General features: G+C 38.9%; 1 long non-coding RNA gene across 1 annotated transcript; it reads right to left on the bottom strand.

Moving 5' to 3' along the window:
* Nucleotides 1-313: 313 nt before the first annotated feature.
* On the bottom strand, nt 314-17,750 carry LOC125113064 (uncharacterized). The gene is made up of 3 exons (XR_007131324.1): nt 17,631-17,750; nt 17,475-17,533; nt 314-967 (listed from the first exon to the last, which is right to left on the bottom strand). It is a non-coding gene; the product is annotated as an uncharacterized LOC125113064 (long non-coding RNA).
* Nucleotides 17,751-22,413: the final 4,663 nt, after the last annotated feature.

Genomic DNA, 22,413 nt, shown 5'->3' with positions numbered 1-22,413 from the left:
TGTGGCTTAGTGGGTTAAAGACCCGCCATTGTTACTACAGTGTCATGGGGTGCTGCTGGTTCCATCCCTTACCTGGGAACTTCTGTGTGCCTTGGGTGTGGCACAAAACAAACAAAAAACAAACAAACAAAATACACAGGCAGAGGATCTGAATAGACATTTTCCAAAGAAAACAGAAAATGGCCAACAGGCTTATGAAAAGAGGTTCAACCACACTAATGGAACTACAAACCAATACAATTTCACCTCATCACTTAGAGAATGGTTATTATAAAAACACACACACAAGCAACAAATGTTGGAGAGGATGTGGAGAAAAAGGAACATTACTGGTGCAGCCACAGTGGAAAACAGCATGAGACTGCTCAAAAAATTACAATCAGAACTACAGTATGACCCAGCAATTCCACTTCTGGCAATTTATCTAAAACACTCGCTTGACGATCATATGCACCTCTATTTCATCACAACAGAGTTACAATCACCAGGACAGGAGAACAACCCAAGCATCTACAGAAGGATGAGCCAAGAAAGATGTGGTATATAGCCATCTGCATTTCAGGGAAACATGGAATACTTTTGAGTAGGTCTCAAATATTGCATGAGGCATCCGTATACTTGTATACTTGTATACAATGTATCTGTTGTTTATCTGAAATGCCAATGTAACTGGGCCTATCTTGTTCTTATCTGTTAAACCTGGGGACAGTCCAATGAACATGAATGAGAATGGTCAGGGCAGAGGTCATCACAGGATGTCTGGGCTGCTGTGAGGAAAGACTTCAGAGAGTTGGGAAGACAACTGAGTCTTAAGCTGAGAACTCTGTGGGCTCTTCCACTCCTTTCAGAAATTCACAACACACCATCATTATTTGTGACTTACCTTTTGGAGGGATCCATGTTTTGTCTGCAGAATAGATCCTAAGTTGCTTGAAGACAGGAACGAGGTGTGTGTTCCCAACTCCACCTAGGACCAACAGGCACACCAAAGGCATGTTAGTAAATCACCGCAGGAACTGTGTCAAAGGGTTTTCTCTTCCCAAAGAGTAAAACCATTCTGTTTGGGAAATCACTGTTAACGGCTATTTTCTTTCTTTCAACAATGCAGCCAAGAATCCAGTCTGGAGTTTTTGGAGGCAAATTAGTAATACAGACATGCATTATTTGTGGTGTGGTAACTGTCCATGGTAGTGATGTCATGGGCACATTCAGGTTTTTGAAAGTTGGATGTAGGAGATGGGATTAAGATGGCGGAAGAGAAGGACTGGAGCTCAACTTCTCTCCTAAAAACAAGAAAAGTCACGACTAAAGGCTGAGCAATCTCCACCCAAATGGACCGGAAACTTTAAAAAAGATACTCTACTCCAGAAGACAAAGAGGAGGCCACATCAAGAGGTAGGAGAGGCGATTTCACAATATAAACAACCCCATACCTCCTGGTGGGAAGCCCCACAGACTGGAAACTAACTGGTTCAAAGAGACTCACCTACAGGAGTGAGAGTTCTGAGCCCCACATCAAACCCTCACATGTGGGGATCTGATACTGGGAGAAAGAGCCCCTGGAGCATCTGGCATTGAAGACCAGCAGGGCTTGTGCACAGGAGCTCCACAGGACTGGGGGAAACGGAGACCCCATTCTTAAAAGGCGCACACAGACTTTCACGTGCACTGGGTCCCAGGGCAAAGCAAAGTCTCCATAGGAATCTGGTCAAAGCTGACTGCAGTTCTTGGAGGACATCCTGGGAAAACAGGGGTGAATGTGGCTTGTTGTGACCTGAAGGACATTGAAGGCAAAGCTCTCGGGAATATTCAGCAGTTGCCTTTCTCTGAAGGTGGCCATTTTGGGAAAATCTGGCCCCACCCGTCAGTCAGTGCTGAGAAGCCCCAGGGCAAACAACAATCCAGGTGGGATCACAGCCCCACCCCTCAGTAAACAGGCTACCTAAAGAGCCTCAGGCACACAGCTGCCCCTAATCCCATCCAGAGACTAAGCCTCACCCACCAGAGGGACTAGAATCAGCTCCACCTACCAGGGGGCAGACATCAGCCCCTCCCATCAGGAAGCCTACAGCAAGCCTCCATAACCGACCTCAGCCACAAGGGGGGCAGACGCCAGAAGGAACAGAGGCCACAACTCTATTCTCTGTCAAAAGGTCACCACACCAAAAACCTATAAAAATGAAAAGACAGAAAACTATAACTCAGATGAGGGAGAAAGGAAGAATCTCAGAGAACTGTGAGAGGATGCAAGAAAATATTCCATGCAAATGGGGAGCAAACCTCAGTAACTTTAAGAAAATTGAAATCACATCAAGCATCTTTTCCAATCGCAACGCTACACGACTGGAAATCAACAAGAAAAAAGCTGCAAAAAACACAAACACGTGGAGACTAAGAAACATGCTACTAAACAACCAATAGATCACTGAAGAAATCAAAGAGGAAATTAAAAAAAATACCTAGAAGCAAACGACAATGAAGATCTGACACTCCAAAACCTATGGGATGCAGCAAAAGCCATTCTAAGAGGAAAGTGTATAGCAATACAAGCCCACCTCAGGAAACAAGAAAAAGCTCAAATAAACAAGATAACTTTATATCTAAAGCAGCTCGAGAGAGAAGAACAGACAAGACCTAAAATTAGTAGAAGGAAAGAAATCATAAAGATCAGAGCAGAAATCAATGAAATAGAAACAAAGAAAACCATAGAAAAGATCAATGAAACGAAAAGCTGGTTCTTTGAAAAGATCAACAAAATTGAAAAACCCTTAGCCAGACTTAGCAAGAAAAAAAGAGAGAGGACTCAAATCAATAACATTAGAAATGAAAAAGGAGAAGTAACAACGGACATCACAGAAATAGAGAGGATCATAAGAGACTACTATATGCTACTATATGCCAATAAAACAGAAAACTTAGAAGAAATGGACAAATCCTTAGAAAAGTACCATCTTCCAAGACTAAACCAAGATGAAATAGAAAAGATGAATAGACCCATCACAAGGACTGAAATTGAAACTGTGATTTAAAAACTTCCAACAAACAAAAGTCCAGGACTAGATGGCTTAACAGGCAAATTCTATCAAACATTTAGAGAAGCACTAACACCTCTCCTTCTGAAACTGTTTCAAAAAATTGCAGAGGAAGGGATACTCCCAAACTCATTCTATGAGGCCACCATCACCCTGATACCAAAACCAAACAAAGATACCACCAAAAAAGAAAACAACAGGCCAATTTCTCTGATGAACATCGATGCAAAAATCCTCAACAAAATACTAGCAAACCGCATCCAACAATACATTCAAAGGATTGTACATCATGATCAGGTGGGATTTATCCCAGGGATGCAAGGGTTCTTCACTATCCACAAATCCATCAGTGTGATATACCACATTAACAAACTGAAGAATCAAAACCATATGATCCTCTCGATAGACTTAGAAAAAGGCTTTGACAAAAGCCAACACCCATTTCTGATAAAAACCCTTCAGAAAGTGGGCAGAGTGGGAACCTACCTCAACATAATAAAGGCCATATATGACAAACCCACAGCAAACATCATTCTCAATGGTGAAAAGCTGAACGAATTCCCGCCGAGATCAGGAACAAGGCAAGGATGTCTGTTCTTGCCACTACCCTTCAACACAGTTTTGGAAGTCCTGGCTACAGCAATCAGAGAAGTAAAAGAAATAAAAGGAATCCAAATTTGGAAGGAAGAAGTAAAAAACTATCACTATTTTCAGATGACATGATACTATACCTAGAGAATCCTAAAGACTCTACCAGAAAACTGTTAGAGCGCATCCACGAATTTGGCAAAGTCGCAGGATACAAAATTAATACACATCGACAGCACTCCTATACACTAATAATGAAAGATCAGAAAGAGAAATGAGGGAAGCAATCCCGTTTACCACTGCATCCAAAAGAATAAAACACCTAGGAGTAAACCTACCTAAAGAGACAAAAGATCTGTACTCTGAAAACTATAAGACACTGATGAAAGAAATCAAAGAGGACACAAACAGATGGAAAGATATACCATGCTTGTGGATTGGAAGAGTTCATATTATCAAAATGACTACACTACCTAAGACATCTACAGATTCAATGCAATCCCTATCAAACTACCAAGGACAATTTTCAAAGAACTTGAACAAAATATTTTAAAATTTGTTTGCAAGCACAAAAAACCCAGATTAGCCAAAGACATCCTGAAAAAGAAACATGGAGCTGGAGGAATCAGGCTCGCAGACTTCAGGCTACACTACAAAGCAACACTTATCAAAACGATATGGTGCTGGCACAAAGACAGAAAAAGAGATCAGTGCAACAGGATAGAAAGCCCAGAAGTCAACCCACGCACCTACAGCCAACTCATCTATGACAAAGGAGGCAAGAATGTACAATGGAGAAAGGACAGCTTGTTCAATAAGTGGTTCTGGCAAACCTGGACAGCCACATGGAAAAGAATGAAATGAGAACACTCCCTAACACCATACACAAAAATAAACTCCAAATGGATTAAAGACCTAGATAGAACACCAGACACTATAAAACGCCTAGAGGAAAACATAGGCCAAACACTCTCTGACATAAATGACAGCAACATCTTCTCAGATCCACCTCTCAGAGTATTGACAACAAAGACAAAAATAAACAAATGGGACCTAATCAAACTTAAAAAGTTTCTGCACAGCAAAGGAAACCCTAAACAACACAAAAAGACAACCCACAGAATGGGAGAAAATCTTTGCAAATGAATCGACTGACAAGGGATTCATCCCCAAAATTTATTAACACCTTCTGCTGCTCCATACCAAAAAAAAAACCCATCCAAAAATGGGCAGAAGATCTAAACAGACAGTTCTCCAAAGACGACATACAGATGGCCAAAAAACACATGAAAAGATGTTCAACATCTCTCACTGATTAGAGAAATGCAAATCAAAACCACGATGAGGTACCACCCTACACCAGCCAGAATGGCCATCATCAAAACGTCTACAAACAATAAGTGCTGGAGAGGGTGTGGAGAAAAAGGCACCCTATGACACTGTTGGTGGGACTGTAAATTGGTGCAACCACTGTGGAACACAGTATGGAGAGTCCTCAGAAAACTAAACATGGAACTACCACTGGATCCAGCCATCCCACCCCTGGGCATCTATCCAGAGAAAACCACGACTCACAAAGACACATGTACTCCAATGTTCATTGCAGCACTCTTTGCAGTAGCCAACACATGGAAACAACCGAAATGTCCATCGACAGAGGAGTGGATCAAGAAGATGTGGTACATACACACAATGGAATATGACTCAGCCATTAAAAGGAATGAAATCCCGGCATTTTTAGCAACATGGATGGACCTAGAAACTATCATGCTAAGTGAAGTCAGCCATACAATGAGACACCAACATCAAATGCTGTCACTGACATGTGGAATCTGAAAAAAGGACACAATGAACTTCTTTGCAGAACAGATGCTGACTCACAGACATTGAAAAATTTTAGTCTCCAGAGGAGACAGTTTGGGGGGTGGGGGGATGTGCTTGGGTTGTGGGATGGAAATTCTGTGAAATTGGATTGTGATGATCATTATACAACTACAGATGTGATAAATTCATTTGAGTAATAAATATATATATATATATAAACAAATACTAAAAGAGCTTCACTAGTCAGAAAAGTAAAAGCTGCAACCAGAAACAAAAATACCACAAATGACAAGACTCACCTGTGAAGGCATACATGTAGTAAAGGTAAGAAATCATCCACACAAAACTATGCTACCAAAATCAGAAATTGTGAGAAGAGGAGGGTACAAAGGCAGGATAACAGAGATGCACTTGCAATTAAGAGACCAACAACCTAAAACAATCTCGCACATGTATATACACTCATATCAAAACTTCAGAGCAACTGCGAACCAAAAATCTATAATTGACATACAAACAAACAGAAAAATCAACTCAAATACAACAAAGACAGTCATCAAACCACAAGAGGAGAGAACAATAGAAGGAGGGAAGGACACAGGAGCAACAAAAATAAATTCAAAACAATGAATAAAATGGCAATAAGAACATACATATCAATAACTACCTTACATGTTAATGGACCAAATGCCCTAACCAAACGACACAGACTGTCTGAATGGATACAAAAACAAGACTCATATATTTTCTGTCTTCAAGAGGCCCACTTCACTTCTAGGGACACATACAAATTGAAAGTGAGAGGATGGAAGAAAGTATTCCATGCGAATGGGGATCAAAAGAAAGCTGGAGTAGCAATACTCATGTCAGGCAAAATAGACTTTAAAATGAAGATTATTTTAAGACACAAGGAAGGACACTACAGAATGATCAAAGGATCAATCCAAGAAGAAGATATAACAATTTGAAATACCCATGCACCCAAAATAGGTTCACCACAATATGTAAGGCAACTGCTAACAACCTTAAAAGGAGAAATCAACAATAACACAATCATAGTGGGGGACTTTAACACCCCACTGACAGCAATGGACAGATCATCCAGACAGAAAATCAATAAGGAAACACAGGCCCTGCATAAAGCATTAGACCAGATGGACTTAATAGCTATTTATAGGACATTCCATCCAAAACCAACAGAATACACGTTCTTCTCAAGGGCACACAGAACGTTCTCTAAGGTGGATCACATCCTGGGCTACAAATCAAGCCTTGGTGACTTTAAGAAAATGGAAATCATATCAAGCATCTTTTCCAAGCACAGCGCTATACGACTGGAAATCAACAACAAGAAAAAACTGCAAAAAACAAAAATACATGGAGACTCACCAACATGCTACTACTCCACAATCAAATGGATCACTGAATAAATCAAGGAGGAAATTAAAAAATATCTAGAAGCAAATGACAACAAAGACACAACACTCCAAAACCTACGGGATGCAGCAAAAGCCGTTCTAAGAGGAAAGTTTATAGCAATACAAGCCAATCTCAGAAAATACAAAACAACCACAAAACTATTAACAAAATGTACACACCTATCAATAATTACTTTACATGTAAATAGATTAAATGCTCTAGTCAAAAGAAATAGAGTGAGTGAATGGATACATAAACAAGATATATATATATATATATACACACACACACATATACACATATATAGCCTACAAGAGACTTCAGATATAAAGACACAAAGACTGAAAGTAAGGGAATGGAATAAGGTATTCTAGACAAAAGGCAATGAAATGAAAGCTGTGGTTAGCAATAATTACATCAGAGAAAACACTTTAAAACCAAGACTAGGAGTTCCTGTCATCACCCAGTGGTTAACAAATCCGACTAGGAACCATGAGGTTGCGGGTTTGATCTCTGCCCTTGCTCAGTGGGTTAACAATCTGGCATTGCCGTGAGCTGTGGTGTAGGTTGCCGGCGCGGCTCGGATCCTGCATTGCTGTGGCTCTGGCATAGGCCAGCAGCTACAAATCTGATTGGACCCCTAGCCTGGGAACCTCCATATGCCGCAAGAGCGGCCCAAGAAATGGCACAGTGGAAAGGAATCCAACTAGTAACCATGAGGTTGCGGGATTCGATCCCCAGCCTCACTCAATGGGTTAAGGACCTGGTGTTGCCATGAGCTGTGGTGTAGGTTGCATATGCAGCTTGGATCTGGTGTTGCTGTGGCTGTGGTGTAAGCTGGCGGCTACAGCTCCCATTAGACCCCTAGCCTGTAAACCTTCATATGCTGTGGGTGTGGCCCCCCAAACCAAAAATGTAAATAAAACCAAGACTATAACAAGAGACAAAGATGGAAATTACTAATTATAAAGGGAGCAATCCAAAAGGAAGATACAAAAACAACTGTAAATATATAGGTACCCAACATAGGAGCACCTAAATACATAAAACAAATCTCAACAAACATACAAGGAGAAATTGACAGTAACACAATTAGAGTAAAGGACTTTAACACCTCACTGACATCAATGAACAGATCACCCAAACAGAAAATCAGGATGGAAATACTGACCTTAAATGACATAGAAGACTAGATGAACTTAAGAGATATATATAAAGCATTTCATCCCAAAGCATCTGAATACACATTCTTTTCAAGTGCACATGGATAGTCTCCAGGACAGATCACATACTAAGCCACATAAACAAGCCTTGGTAAATGTAAGAAAACTGAAATCACATCAAGCATCTTTTCTGACCAGAACACTAGGAGACTTGAAATCAACTCTCAGGAAAAAACTGCGAAAATCAAACAGGTGGAAGATAAACAACTTGTTCCTAAACAACTAATGGATCACCAAAGAAAGGGAATATCAAAAAATACCTGGAGGCAAAAGAAAGTGGAAACACAACCATCCAAAATCTATAGGACGAAAGAAAAGTAATTCTAAGGGGGAAGCTTATAGGAATACAAGCACCCTCGGGAAACAAAAATCTCAAATAAGCAACCTCACTTTGTACCTAAATGAACTAGACAATTAAGAATAAACGAACGCCAAAGTTAGCAGAAGAAAAAAATCACAAGGATCAGAGAAGAAATAAGTGAAACAGATACTCCAACAACGATAGAAAAGATCAATGGAAGACCTGGTTCCTTAGGTACACAAAATTGGTAAACTTTAGGCCAGACTCATCAAGAAAGAAAGAGAGAAAATAACTACAATCAGAACTGAAGAAGACATTCCAAGTGACATCACAGAAAGACAAAGTATCATAGAAGATATTAGAAACAATTTTATGTGAATAAAATGGAGAACATAAAAGAAATGGATGAACTTCTAGAAATGTTCAATCTCCCAAGACAGATTCAGGAAAAATAGAAAATATGAACAGACTGATTACCAGGAATGAAACTGAATCAATAATTTTAAAACCCCTCAATTCCCAATAAACAAAAGTCCAGCACCAAAGAGTCTGTCACAGGTGAATTCTACCAAACATTTAAGGAAGAGTTGAGAGTTCCCTTTGGGGCTCAATGGCTGGGAAACCTGACGAGCATCTATGAGGTAGTGGTTTGATCCATGGCCTCACTTAGTGGGGTTAAGGACCCAGAGTTGCCATGAGCACTGGTGTGGGTTGCAGACATGGCTCGGATCCCACATTGCTGTGGCTGTGGCAATGGCCGCTGGCTGCAGCTCCAATTGGACCCCTAGCCTGGGAACCTCTATATGCCATGGGTGATGCCCTAAAAAGACAAAAACACATAAAATAAATAAATAAATAAATAAATATCAAGAAGAGTTTATGCCTATCATTCTCAACTATTCAAAAAAACTGCAGAGGAAGAACTGCTTCCAAAGTCATTTTATGAACCTCCATCTCCCTGACACCAATACCAAAGACATTACCAAAAAAAAAAAAAAAAAAAAAGGAAAATTACAGGCCAATGTATCACTGACGAACACAGATGCAAAATGTCCTCAACCATATATTAGCAAACTGAATTTAACAATACATTAAGAGATGAATAACTGATAACCATGAATCAATCATCGTGATACAAATTAAGAAACTGAAGTTTAAAAACTGCATGATCTTCTCGGAGTTTCCACTGTGGCACAGTGGGTTAAGAATCCAAATGCAGCAGCTGGGATTGCTGTGGAGGGATAGGTTCTATCCCCGGCCTGGTGCAGTGGTGTTAAAGGATCTAGCCTTGCTGCAGCTTTGGCATAGGTCACAGCTGCGGCCTGGATCCAATCCCTGGCCCAGGAACTTCCATATGTCATGCGTATTGCCATAAAAAAGTCATATGATCATCTCAATGGATGCAGAAAAACTTTTAAGAAAATTCAATATTCATTCATGATAGAAACTCTCAACAAAGTGGGTTTGTTGAGAGGAGCATACTTCAACACAATAAAGGCCATATATGTCAAGCTCACAGCTAACACTCAATGGTGAAAAGGCATTTCCTCCAAGATCACGAATAAGACAAGAGTGCCCATTCCTGCCACTTCTGATCAAGATAGTACTAGAAGTCCTAGCCACAACAATTAGACAAGAAAAAGTAATAAAAGTAAACTAAATTGGAAAGGAAGACGTAAAACTGCCACTGTCTGTAGAGGTCACAATACTATAGAGAGAAAATCCTAAAGATGCAAAAAAAAAAACCTATTAAAAACTAATAAATGAATTCAGTAGAGTTGCAGGATACAATATAAAGTTAATATACAGAAATCTGCTATATTTCTATACACTGACAACAAACTATTAGCAAAAGAAATTAAGAAAACAATCTCATTGACAACTGCATCAAAAGGAATACTACCTAGGAATAAATCTAAACAAGGAGGTAAAATAACTGTCCTCAAAAAATTATAAGATATTTATGAAAGAAACTAAAGACAATGCATGGAAATATATACCATGCTCTGTGATTGTAAAAATTAATATTGTTTAAAATGACCATACTACCCCAGGCGACATATAGAATCAATGTAATTCCTATCAAAACACTAATGGTATTTTTCACAGACCTCAAATAGCCAAAGAATCCTGAGAAAGAACAAAGCTGGAGTATCACCTTCCCTAATTTCAAACTATATTGCAAAGGCCCAGTAATCAAAACACTATGGTACTGGCACCAAAAAACTGACACACAGATCAACAGAACAAAAGAGAGATCTCAATTTCACACGCACATGTTCAATTACTCTATGACAAAGGAGGCAAGGAATATACAATAGGAAAGACATCCTCCTTGATAAATTGTGCTGGAAAAACTGGAAACACATACATGCAAAAAAAATCAAACTGGACTGCTGTCTCACATCACATACAAAAATAAACTCGAAAAAGTATTTTAAAACTTCAATGTAATACATGAACCCATAAAACTCCATAGAATAAAACATAGGTAGTATGCTCTTTGACATTGGTCTTAGCAATATTTTAGTGGATATGTCTCCTCAGCCAAGGAAAACAAAAGCAAAAATAACCAATTCAGTCTACATTAAACTAAAAAGCTTTTGCAGTGAAGGAAACTATCAACAAACAGAACAGACTGCCTACTGAAAGGAAGAGGATATGTTCAAACAATCTATCTAATACGGGGTTAAGACCTAAAACACAAAGAACACATACAACTCAACATCAACAAAACCCCAAAGAAATTAATTAAAATTGGGCAGTGGAGATGAATAGATATTGTTCCAAAAGAGAGAGACATGAAAATACACTCAATATCAATCATCATTAGATAAATGTAAAATAAAACCCTAATGAGAAAGCACCTCACACCCATCAGAATGACTGTCATCAAAAAGAACAAATAAATGTTATTGCTGATGTGAAGAAAAGGGAACCTTCATCCTGGCACAAAAAGCAGACACATCCTCAGAGAAATGCACATCAAAACCATAATGAGATATCACCTCACAACCATCAGAATGACCATTATCAAAAAGAACAGATACATGTTGGTGATGTGGACAAAAGGGAACCCTCCTGCACTGCTGGAAGGCAGGGAAACTGATACAGCCACTATGGAAGACAGTAAAACAGAACTACCATGTGATCCACCAAGTCCACTTCTGGACATCTATTTGAAGAAAACAAACTCTAATTTGGAAAAATATATGCATCCCCCATGGTCACTGCAGCATGCCTTGCAATAGCCAAGGCATGGAAACCACCTAAATGTCCACAGATGGATAAAGAAAATGTGGGGTGTGTACACACACGTGATGGAACAGTATTCAGCCATAAAACGAAAGATATCCTGCCATCTGGGACAACATGGATAGACTGCAAGGGCACTATTCAAAGTGAACCAAGACTGAGTATGACCTTGTTCATATATGAAGGTCATATATACAGTGAATAGAATGGTGGTTGCCAGAGGCCGGGGAAAGGGGTGGAAGAAATGATTGAACTGGATTGTTTTTCCAGTTTAAATAAATGCAGTAAAATATTATTCGAAGAAAAAATAAAGATAAGAGCTTTTCAATACATTTACCAACACTAAGGGACTATTATTGAAAAAGAGCAGTAAATTCAGCTACTCATGTATGTCCAAGGCCATACGCTCTCAAGGGCCAATACTAAAGAAGATGAATTTCCAATAAAAAATAGGAGGAAATCAAATTGGTGAAGTTGCACAAAAGAAACCAAGTGTATTTCCTTACTGTAAAGGTATCTGGTAGCTTTTTCAGGCATGACTGATTTTCCTTCCCATTTCCCTCACTTCATCCCACAACATGTAGCCTTATCTAAGCATTAAATTATACAGTGTGAGTTCATGAGATCTGAGCAGAAGGTTTTTGTTGTTTTTTTTTTTTTTTTTTGGCGGCACCAGAGGCATACAAAAGTTCCTGGGCCAGGGATCAAAACCATGTCACAGCAGTGACAACATCGGATCCTCAACCAGTAGGCCCCTGGGGAACTCCATAAGCAGAAATGATCTTAAAAGAATGGGATGGCATCCACGCCTTTCAAGGCTAACTGTCCACTATATACTAGACTTCTCAGAATGAGTGTTGGTCAGCCTGGGAAGTAGAGAAAAAAGAGCGGGGTAAGAGCAGAGAAGAAAGGAAAAGAGGAAAGGAAAATGGAGAGAACTTGTTGGTTTTTCCTGTCCAAAGATGGTCTAAGAAAGAGGATAACTCTACCAGGCCAAGAACTGTAGTCCATCTGTTGGGAAGACTGATTAAAAAAAAAAATACATGTCTTCTGCAATTTGATTAAATGGAGAGAATAAGTAAGTAAGACAATGCCTTGTCCTGAAATTATCCTACCTAACAGATATATTTCTGATTAAGGTAATGAACTGTACTCTGATTTGTATGCCTCAGACTCTTGTCTGTGTACACACACACACCCCAAATCTTCTTCAACAAATTGTCTGTGGATGGGCACTTGGGTTGTTGGTTTCCTTGCCTTGGCTACTGTAAATAGTACTGCTATGAATACGGAAGTACATTTATCCTTTCAAATTAGAGTTTTCCTCTGTTTTGGATATATGCCCAAGAAAGAGATTGATGGATCACAAGGCAGCTCTGTTTTTAGTTTTTAAAGGAAGTTCCAAAGTGTTTTCCAAAGGGGCTGCACAAATTTCATCTACATTCTTACCCACTAACAGTGTAGACGGGTTCTCTTTGCTATACACCCTCTCCAGCATTTATTATTGGCAGATTGTTTGATGACAGCTCTTCTGACTATGGTCATGCATTACCATGGTCTTGATTTGCACTTCTCTAATCATTAGCGATGTTGAGCATCTTTTTCATTTTCCTGTTGGCCATGTGTATGACGTCGTTGAAGAAATGTCTATTTAGGTATTCTGCCCATTTTTTGGATTGAGTTGTTTTTCTGCTATTGAACTGCATGAGCTGTCTGTATATTCTGGACATTAGCCCCTTTTTGGTTGCATTGTTTGCAATGTAATGTTCTCTCAGTCCGTGGGGTGTTCTTTCATTTTGTTGATGGTTTCCTTTGCTGTGAAAAAGGTTTTAAGTTGAATTAGGTCCCATTTGTTTATTTTTACTTTTATTATTATTTTTTTTACCTTGGAATACAGATCTAAGAAAATATTGCTATGATTTATGTCCAAGAATGCTTTGCCTATGTTTTCTCATAGGAGTTTTATGGCATCATGTCTCACATCTAGGTCTTTAAACCATTTTGAGTGTATTTTTGTATATGACATGAGGGACTAATTTCATTGACACACAATGTTCCCCAACTTTCCCAATGCCACCTGTTAAGGAGACTGTCTTTTCTCCATCATATGTATCTTTCCTCCTTTGTCACAGATTAATTGACCATAGATGTGTAGTTTTATTTCTGGGCTCTCTAGTTTGCTCTGCTGACAGGCCTGTTTTTGCATCCATATCACACTGCTTTGATTACCATGGCTTTGTAGTATTGTCTAAAATCTGGGGGAGTTATGCCCTCCAGCTTTCTTTTTCCTCAGGATTGAGAACAATGGCATTAAATCTATAGATTGTTTTGGATGGTATGATCATTTTTACAATATTAATTTTTCCATCTAAGAGCATGGGATATCTTTGCAAGGATCATCCTCAATTCATTTTATCAATGCCTTATAGTTTGTAGCATATAGCTCTTTATATTAATTTCCTTGGCTAATTTTATTTTATGCTATTTTTTTTTGTTTGTTTCTTAGGGCTGGACCCATGGCATGTGGAAGTTCCAAGGCTAGGGGTCACACTGGAGCTACAGCTGCTGGCCTATGCCACAGCCACAGCAATGCAGAATCTGAGCCATATCTGTGCCCTACACCACAGCACACGGAAACACCGGATCCTTAACCCACTGAGCGAGGCCAGGGATAGAACCCGCAAGCTCCATGTTCCTGCTGCACCATGATTTGTTTCCGCTGCACCATGATGGGAACTCCTCCTTGGCTGATTTTATTCCTAGGTGTTCCATTCCATTCCACTCCACTCCATTCCATTGTCAGCTGCCCCTGCAGCATGCAGAAGTTCCTGGGCCAGGAATCAAACCTGCAACACAGCAACGACCCAAGCTATAGCAGTGACAATGCTGGATCCTTAATCTGCTGTGCTACCAGGAACTCTTTGGACATGATTTTAAATGGGGTTTATTTTTTTACTTTCTCTTTTCTCATATTTCATTTTTAGGGTAAACATATGCAACAGGTTTCTGTTTATTAATCTTTTACCCTGCTACCTTGCTGAGTTCTTCTATTAGTTCTAAAAGTTTTCATGTGGAGTCTTTAGGGTTTTCTATGTAGAGTATCATGTCTACACTTTTACCTCTTCTCTTCCAATTTGGATACCTTTTGTTTCTTTTTTTTGGTCTGACTGCAGTGGCTAGGACTTCCAAAACTATGTTCACTAGAACTGGTGAGAGTGGGCATCCTTGTCTTGTTCCTGAACTTGGCAGGACATGTTTCACTGCTGAGTAGTATGTTGGCTATGGGCAGTAAGTGGCTTTTATGATGGTGAGATATGTTCCCTCTATGCCCGCTTTGGTGAGAGTTTTTCTCATGAGTGGATGGTGGATTCCAACAAATGCTTTTCCTGCATCTATGGAGATGATCATGTGTTTTCTGATTCTCTTCTGCTAAGGCGGTGTATCACCTTGATTGATTTGCAAATGTTGAACCATCCTTGGGAACAGGGTCAGATTTGTGCATTGATTTCTTATACAGCAGTGGGGAAATGAAATAGAATGATAACACAGGAAGGCTATGAACAATTCAGCTAAGAGATAAGGGCCTTCACTATTGACAGACTGAAAAGACAGCCTCATGGATTGGGAGAAAATATATTCAAATCATATATCTGATAAGGGATTAATATGCACAATATATAGAGAACTCGTCAAACTCAACAATATAAGGAAAAAATGGGCAAGAGACTTGCTTATACATTTCTCTAAAGAAAATATGCAAATGACCAATAAGAACATGAAAAGAAGTTCGACATCACTAATAACTAGGAAACTGCAAATCAAAACCAAAATGAGGTATCATCTCACACTTATCAGGATGGATACCATAGAAAAAAACCAACAATCAGGAAATAACAAGTGCTAATGATGTGGAGAAATTGGAACCATTATGCACAGTTGGTGGGAATATAAAATGGTACAGCTAGGGTGGAAAACAGCTTGGTGGTTCCTCAAAAAATTAAAAGTAGAATTACCATAGGACCCAGAAATTGCACTTCTGGGATATACCCTAAAGAATTTTTTTTTGTCTTTTTAGGGCTGCACCCATGGCACATGGAGGTTCCCAGGCTAGGGGTCGAATTGGAGCTGTAGCTGCTGACCTACACCACAGCCACAGCAACGCCAGATCCAAGCTGCATCTGCAACCTACAACTCATGGCAATGCCACATCCTTAACCCACTGAGTGAGGCCAGGGATCAAGTCTGCGTCCTCATGGATGCTAGTCAGTTTCATTTCCACAGAGCCATGCCCTACCCTAAAGAATTGAAAGTAGGGACTCAAAGATATATCTGCACACCCAATTTCATAAAGGTATTCAAAATAGACAAAAGGTGGAAATAACCCAAGGGTCTATGGACAGTTGAATGGGTAAGCAAAATATAGTGTATACAACCAGCCCTCCACATCCATGATTTCTGTGTCCCATAGATTCATCAATTGCAAATCAAAATTATTCAGAAAAAAATTCCAGAAAGTTCCAAACAGCAAAACATTTTTTCAAAGAGCAAAACTTGAATTTGCCTCATGCCACCCACACAGCCTTTAGTTATTTACATATCATTTACATATGTATTATAAAGTAATCTAGAGATGATTTAAAGGACACAGGACAATGTCCACTGGTTAAATGCAAATACTATGCCACTTTATATAAGGGAAATTGAGCATTGCAAATTTTGGTATTTGGGGTGGGGGGGTTCTGGAACCAAGTCCCTGCATATACTGAAAAAACCACCACATATAATGGAATATTATTTGGCTGCAAAAAGAAAGGAAATTCTGACACATGCTACAACATGGAGGAACTTTGAGGACATTATGTTATGCAAAATAATCTAATCAAGAGGACAAGTACTGCATGATTCCACTCATGAAGTATTTATTGTGGTCAAATTCAAACAGACAAAGTAGAATGGTCTTTGCCAGGAACTGTGGGGAAAATAAAAGGGAAAGGAGTGTTGTTTTTAATGAGTATAAAGCTTCAGTTTAGCAAGATGAAAGAATTCTGGAAATGGATGGTGGTGGTGGTTGCATAACAATATGAATGTATTTGATACCACTGATGCTTAAAAATGGTGAAAATGATAGATTTCATGTCATGTGTATTTCCCCACATTAGGAGCAGGAGAGAGATATAAGAGCCTGAACTAAGATAGGTGTGATGTATTTGGAGAAAATTTAGAAGGATGCCTACATTCATGACTGGGTAGATGACAGTGGCACCAACTGAGATGGGACACAGGGAAAGAAGAGTGTTTGGTGGAAAGAAGTTCAGATGTTTGACACATTAAATTTGAAGTGCCTGAAGCAGTCATATTGTTGAGGATATTGGACAGAAGTAATTCACTTTCCCACGGAGATCCAGGGTGTGTGGAGGCAGAAAGGGAAGGGATGTGTGGGGGAGGGAGAGAGAGGAGGTAAAAAGGAGGAAAAAAAAAAGAAAAGAAAAAATATGTGAAATCTCTATGAAGGGAAGAGAATATAATTTCTGGAGCCAAACAGCTGGGCTCTCATCCTAGGCTGGCCATTTACCCATCCTAGGACCTTGGCAAATTTCTTGGCCTCTCAGTGACTCATTTCCCTCATCTGTTAAATGGAGATAACACCTACCCCAAGGAGTGTTGGAAAAGATAAAGTAATCTCATTTATGGAAAGAATGTAAAAAAAGTACCTGAAATACAGTTAAGTGCTTCATCAAGTCTTAGCTATTATTTTCATGGCACTGATGGAAAGTAAAAATAAAATAAAGAAAAATACTACTTTAGAGGCCTGGATACAAAGGAAAGGCTTACCTGTTTTTGTGTTGGACCTTGCTTTGAAAAACAACCAAAAAGGAAAAGAGCCATGGGAACTAAAGGGAAAAACAAACAAACAAAACCTTCAGTGATGTTTTTGAAAATTCATGGAAAATATTTCTAAAGGTCTAATTTCATAAAAATATTACTTACCTTTACAAGAAGGTGCCTTCCAATGCCAAACCTCACAAAGAAAAAAAAAAAAAGTCCAGCAAACATTGGCTTAATAATAGAGGTGATGCCTCCCATAGTTACATAAGCAGCATACTGAACCTAGATGAAGAATAGAAAGCCAGGATGTCACTCCCTCCGTTCTTAGACCAAGTCATCATAAAGAATGTGAGTTACTTCTAACTTACTCCTTGGTCATAAATACCGAACAAAAGCAGTTTCCACTTTATGAACGTGTTATGGTTCTAAGAGCTTGTTCAGAAACCAGACACTGAGAAGACAGTTTAAAAAAGAAATTGTAATTAGCTCCCTCTACTTGAACACAGAAGTCCACATAATCTGTGTAGGAAAAGTCTGTAATAATACACTTCAGATTAACAATAAGACATTAGAAAGTGAAGACTCCACTTACAACCTTTAATGACCAAATACTCTAAAAAAAAACACCCAAGATCGCTTCCTCTTCAAGTCTCAGCAATGGGAGTAATTACTGCCTTAATCAAACAGAGTAGTATGGTACTCCAGAGGTATCAAGGAGAGAAGAAGGAAGAACCCAGACATCTCCATAAGCAAGAGAGAGAGAGGATTCTAACAGCTGAAACTCCTAATAGGATGACTGGGTGTTCATGACACCACAATTTCTTGCAATGAACTTGCTCTGTTGTATTACATGAAAAAGGTATTCAAGATTTACAAGGAGATCCTGCTGAAGAGCATTGAGAACTTTGTCTAGATACTCATGTCGCAACAGAACAAAGGGTGGGGAAAAAATGTAATTGTAATGTATGCATGTAAGGATAACTTGATCCCCTTGCTGTACAGTGGGAAAATAAATAAATAAATAAATAAATAAATAAATAAATAAATAAATAAAAGGTATTCAGCAGAATTTCCTTTGTGGCTCAGTAGGTTACCAACTTGGCTAGTATCCATGAGGATGCAGGTTCGATCCCTGGCCTTGTTCAGTGGGTTGAGGATCTGGTCTTGCCGTGAGCTGTGGCGTGGGTCACAGATGAGGCTTGGATCTAGTGTTGCATTGCTGTGGCTGTAGTGTAGGCTGGCAACTGTAGCTCTGATTTGACCCCTAGCCTGGGAACCTCCATATGCCTCAGATGCGGCCCAAAAAAGACCAAAAAGCAAAAAACAAAAACCAAAACAAAAAAAGGTATTCAGCAGGCCAGATCTGAATTATGGGAGGAGGCCATTACCAACCCCATAAAATACAAAATACTTTATATACTACTAATTCTTTATGCTTCCAGAAATGAAATATGTAGGATTTAGCTCTTTTTTTTTTGCTTTATAAACATAAAAATCCTCAATAAACTGACAGGGGAACTGAAACAAACATAGACTATTCTTTATTAAAAAGTAAGTCATGTACACTTACAGGTGACTGCTCTAAATTTTCATGCAAGTAACACTGAGTCCGCTTCACAACAGACACATCTGCTCCCAGGAATGGAATGGAATAACTGTTGAGTTCTCTGCCACCTGCAAGACAGACCCATGTTGCAACTTCTCCATTTATAGTGACCACAATTGAATTGGTTTATTTATGAATAAAAATCTTAACTTTAAAGCAGTTAATAACAACAATGAAGACGGTAGACCTGCTCTTAATTCAAACTACTTCAGTATTTGTCCTTTGTCCTCTACAATGACATCCAAACACGTGACAAGGTGTAAAAATGAAGCAGGCTTCACACCATGGGCTCTTAACATGTAGAGTTTAACCACGTTTCATACCCCATCAATTTCCCTAGACAATGCTCAAAGGAAAACTCATTTCAACAGCCAGACTCTGAGTTTAGAGTTCTCACATACAAATACTATTAAAAGATTGACTGATTCATGTCCATAAGATCATCACCTTTTTACTGAATAAAATTTGATTGACGTTTAATTGTTATGTTGATAGTGAAGGGTCATAAAATCACTTTTCCCTCAGAATCCACGTTTATTATTATATACAAAGTACTTAATCCTGGGATAACATATCGATTGTACTTTATTGAAATGTGAACACATAAAAGAGTATCTGAAACAGAGGAAGTTCTTCATCAAGTCTTAGCTATCCTGAGCTCACGATAAAAAAAATCTCCAGGCTTTTCTTAGCACCATGTGCTATTAACAGCCAGATCAACAACAACATGCTTCGATAAACTGAAGAATAGATTTTTGAGATAATATACCTTCTTTTCAGTTTTGGACCAACAACTGGGACAGGCTTCAGATGTGATTCATTTCGTAGTTTTTTCAACTGACTCTTATCTGCAAAATCATAAGCTGCTGACTTCCAGGTACCATCATGAATGCACAACCCCTGATGAAATAATTCAAGAGTTAAAGTAACATGTCTTAAGGGATAATTATTAAATGTAAAACCGAGTAACTTATAACTGATACAAAGAACACTTTGCCTCTATTTGAGCAGACACAGTCCCTCTTTAGTAGCCTTGAGATGTAGTCTCGCAACTGGCTAGGCAACAGTAACACTCATTAGTTTGACCATATTCACTACTGATACTCGGTTTACAGTCTACGTATTTACAACATATGCCCTTTCTTCTTTCCTCCTGCCTTTATGTTCTTTTTAATAAGCCATTGAGTTTCACTTCATCCCCTTCACTCAACTAATTAGCACTGATTGCTTTAAGCAGAATAAAAGAAACAATAAAACCACCAGAAGATTCAGCTTTTCATATCAGAGCTTTGATGACACTTCTGAAAGCAGAGAGACATCAACCGAATTTCCATGTTGGTGCGGATTAAGTTCTTCTGCTTTGTTAAAACTAAAAGTCTGAAGAGTTGATTTTATGAAACTATCCTAAATCTGCCCCTATCTAATAGGACCTTTTACAAAGATTTCCAAAATACAGGAAAAAAGTTTTTTAAAAACCTACAAATATCTTTTTAGACAAATAAGCCATCAGAAAGGCAAAACTTACATTATACTCCAAAAAAAATCTCTATTTCATTGAAAAATAGAAAAGTGCACGACATAAATGTATAATTTAATGAAATTATGATGCAAACATCTATAGAAGCCCAAAGGCCCTCCTTCTGTCTTGTCTTTGTGGGAATCAAGAAAAAGTTTTGCTTTTTTTTGTTAGTATTTTACCACCTAAGTAAGTATTCATTCCTATACAGTGCAGTGAGTTTTGCCTGTTTCTAAATTTTACAGAAATGGAATTGTACAGTGTATATGCCTTGAGTTTGGCTTCTTTTGTTCAAAATTATGACGTCAGGATTCATTATGTGTTAGAAGCACCTCCTACTCTGCAGCTGACCTTCTTTCCTTTTTTTTTTTTTTTTTTTTGTCTTTTGACGGCTCCCCCCTGCGGCATATGGAGTTTCCCAGGCTAGGGGTCCAATCAGAGCTGTAGGTGCCAGCCTATGCCAGAGCCATAGCAACACCAGATCTGAGCCACGTCTTTGATCTGCACCATAGCTCATGGCAACACCGGATCCTTAACCCACTGAGCAAGGCCAGGGATCGAACCCACATCCTCACTGATACAAGCTGGGTTCGCGGACCACTGAGCCATGATGGGAACTCTGATCTTTCCATGTTCTTAATGGTGTCTTTTGATAAACAGACATTCTCAATCTTAAATTTTAAATGTGTACAAATGTATTAATTTTTCTTTATATTTAATGCCTACTGTGCTTTGGTTTTTGTTATAAGCAATTATTCCTTGTATGGCTGGGTGTATATAGTTAATACTATATAGCATATGAGAAATTGGCTGAGATGATTTTAAAAGTTCTCATCCCAAGAAGAAAAGTTACAGCTAAGTATGGTGATGGATGCTAACTAATGGTGATTATTTTCTGATATATGCAAATACAGAATCCTTATGCTGGACACCTGAATAGTGTAACGTAATATGTCAACTATACCTCAACAAAAATAAATTAATAAAATAAAATGTATTCCAGGGGAAAAGAGAAGGCATTCCTAACCTTGAGGCCATGAAATATGTCATCTTCCAAAAGCTTACTGTTTTGCCTTATGCATTTATAATAACCTAAACTTAATTTTTGCATATACTGCAACATATGAATCCAGTTTAACTGATTTTCCAGACCCATCATCTCCTGAAAAGACCCTTTAACAGAAATCAAGTGCTCATATACACACAAACTACTCTGAGTTCTTTATCCCGTTCCACTGGCCTGTCACTATTTCCCTGACAACGTAACACACTGACTTAATAATAAGTCTTCATATTTGAGAGGATCTTTCCACTTTCTCCTTTAAGAAAGTCTCAGCTATTCCTGGATTTCCCGTCATGGCTCAGAGGTAACGAATCTGACTAGGAACCATGAGGTGGTGGGTTCAATCCCTGGCCTTGCTCAGTGGGTTAAGGATTCAGCATTGCAGTGAGGTGTGGTGTAAGTCTCAGACGCAACCCAGATCTGATGTGTCTGTGGCGGTGGTGTAGGCGAATGAGGCCAGGGATCAAAACTGCATCCTCATGAATACTAGTTGGGTTGTTACTGCTGAGCCACAATGGGAACTCCCTTGATAAATCTTCTATATCATTTCATATACAAACTCTGGTCATTGTTCCTGGGAAATCAAGGAGTTTCTGTTCTGGTGCAGTGGGTTAAGAATCTGAGTGTAGAAGCTTGGGTTCAGAAGAGGCATAGTTTCAATCCCCAGCTATGCACAGTAGGTTAAAGGATCTAGCATTGATGCAGCTTTGGCATCAACAGCAGCTGAAGCTCAGATTCAATGCCTGGCACAGGAACTTCC

The sequence above is a fragment of the Phacochoerus africanus genome, chromosome 12 (assembly GCF_016906955.1).
Source record: "Phacochoerus africanus isolate WHEZ1 chromosome 12, ROS_Pafr_v1, whole genome shotgun sequence".
Classification (NCBI taxonomy): domain Eukaryota; kingdom Metazoa; phylum Chordata; class Mammalia; order Artiodactyla; family Suidae; genus Phacochoerus; species Phacochoerus africanus.
The sequence above is the reverse complement of the archived record's forward strand: the minus strand, read 5'-3'. Positions and strand labels throughout refer to the sequence as shown.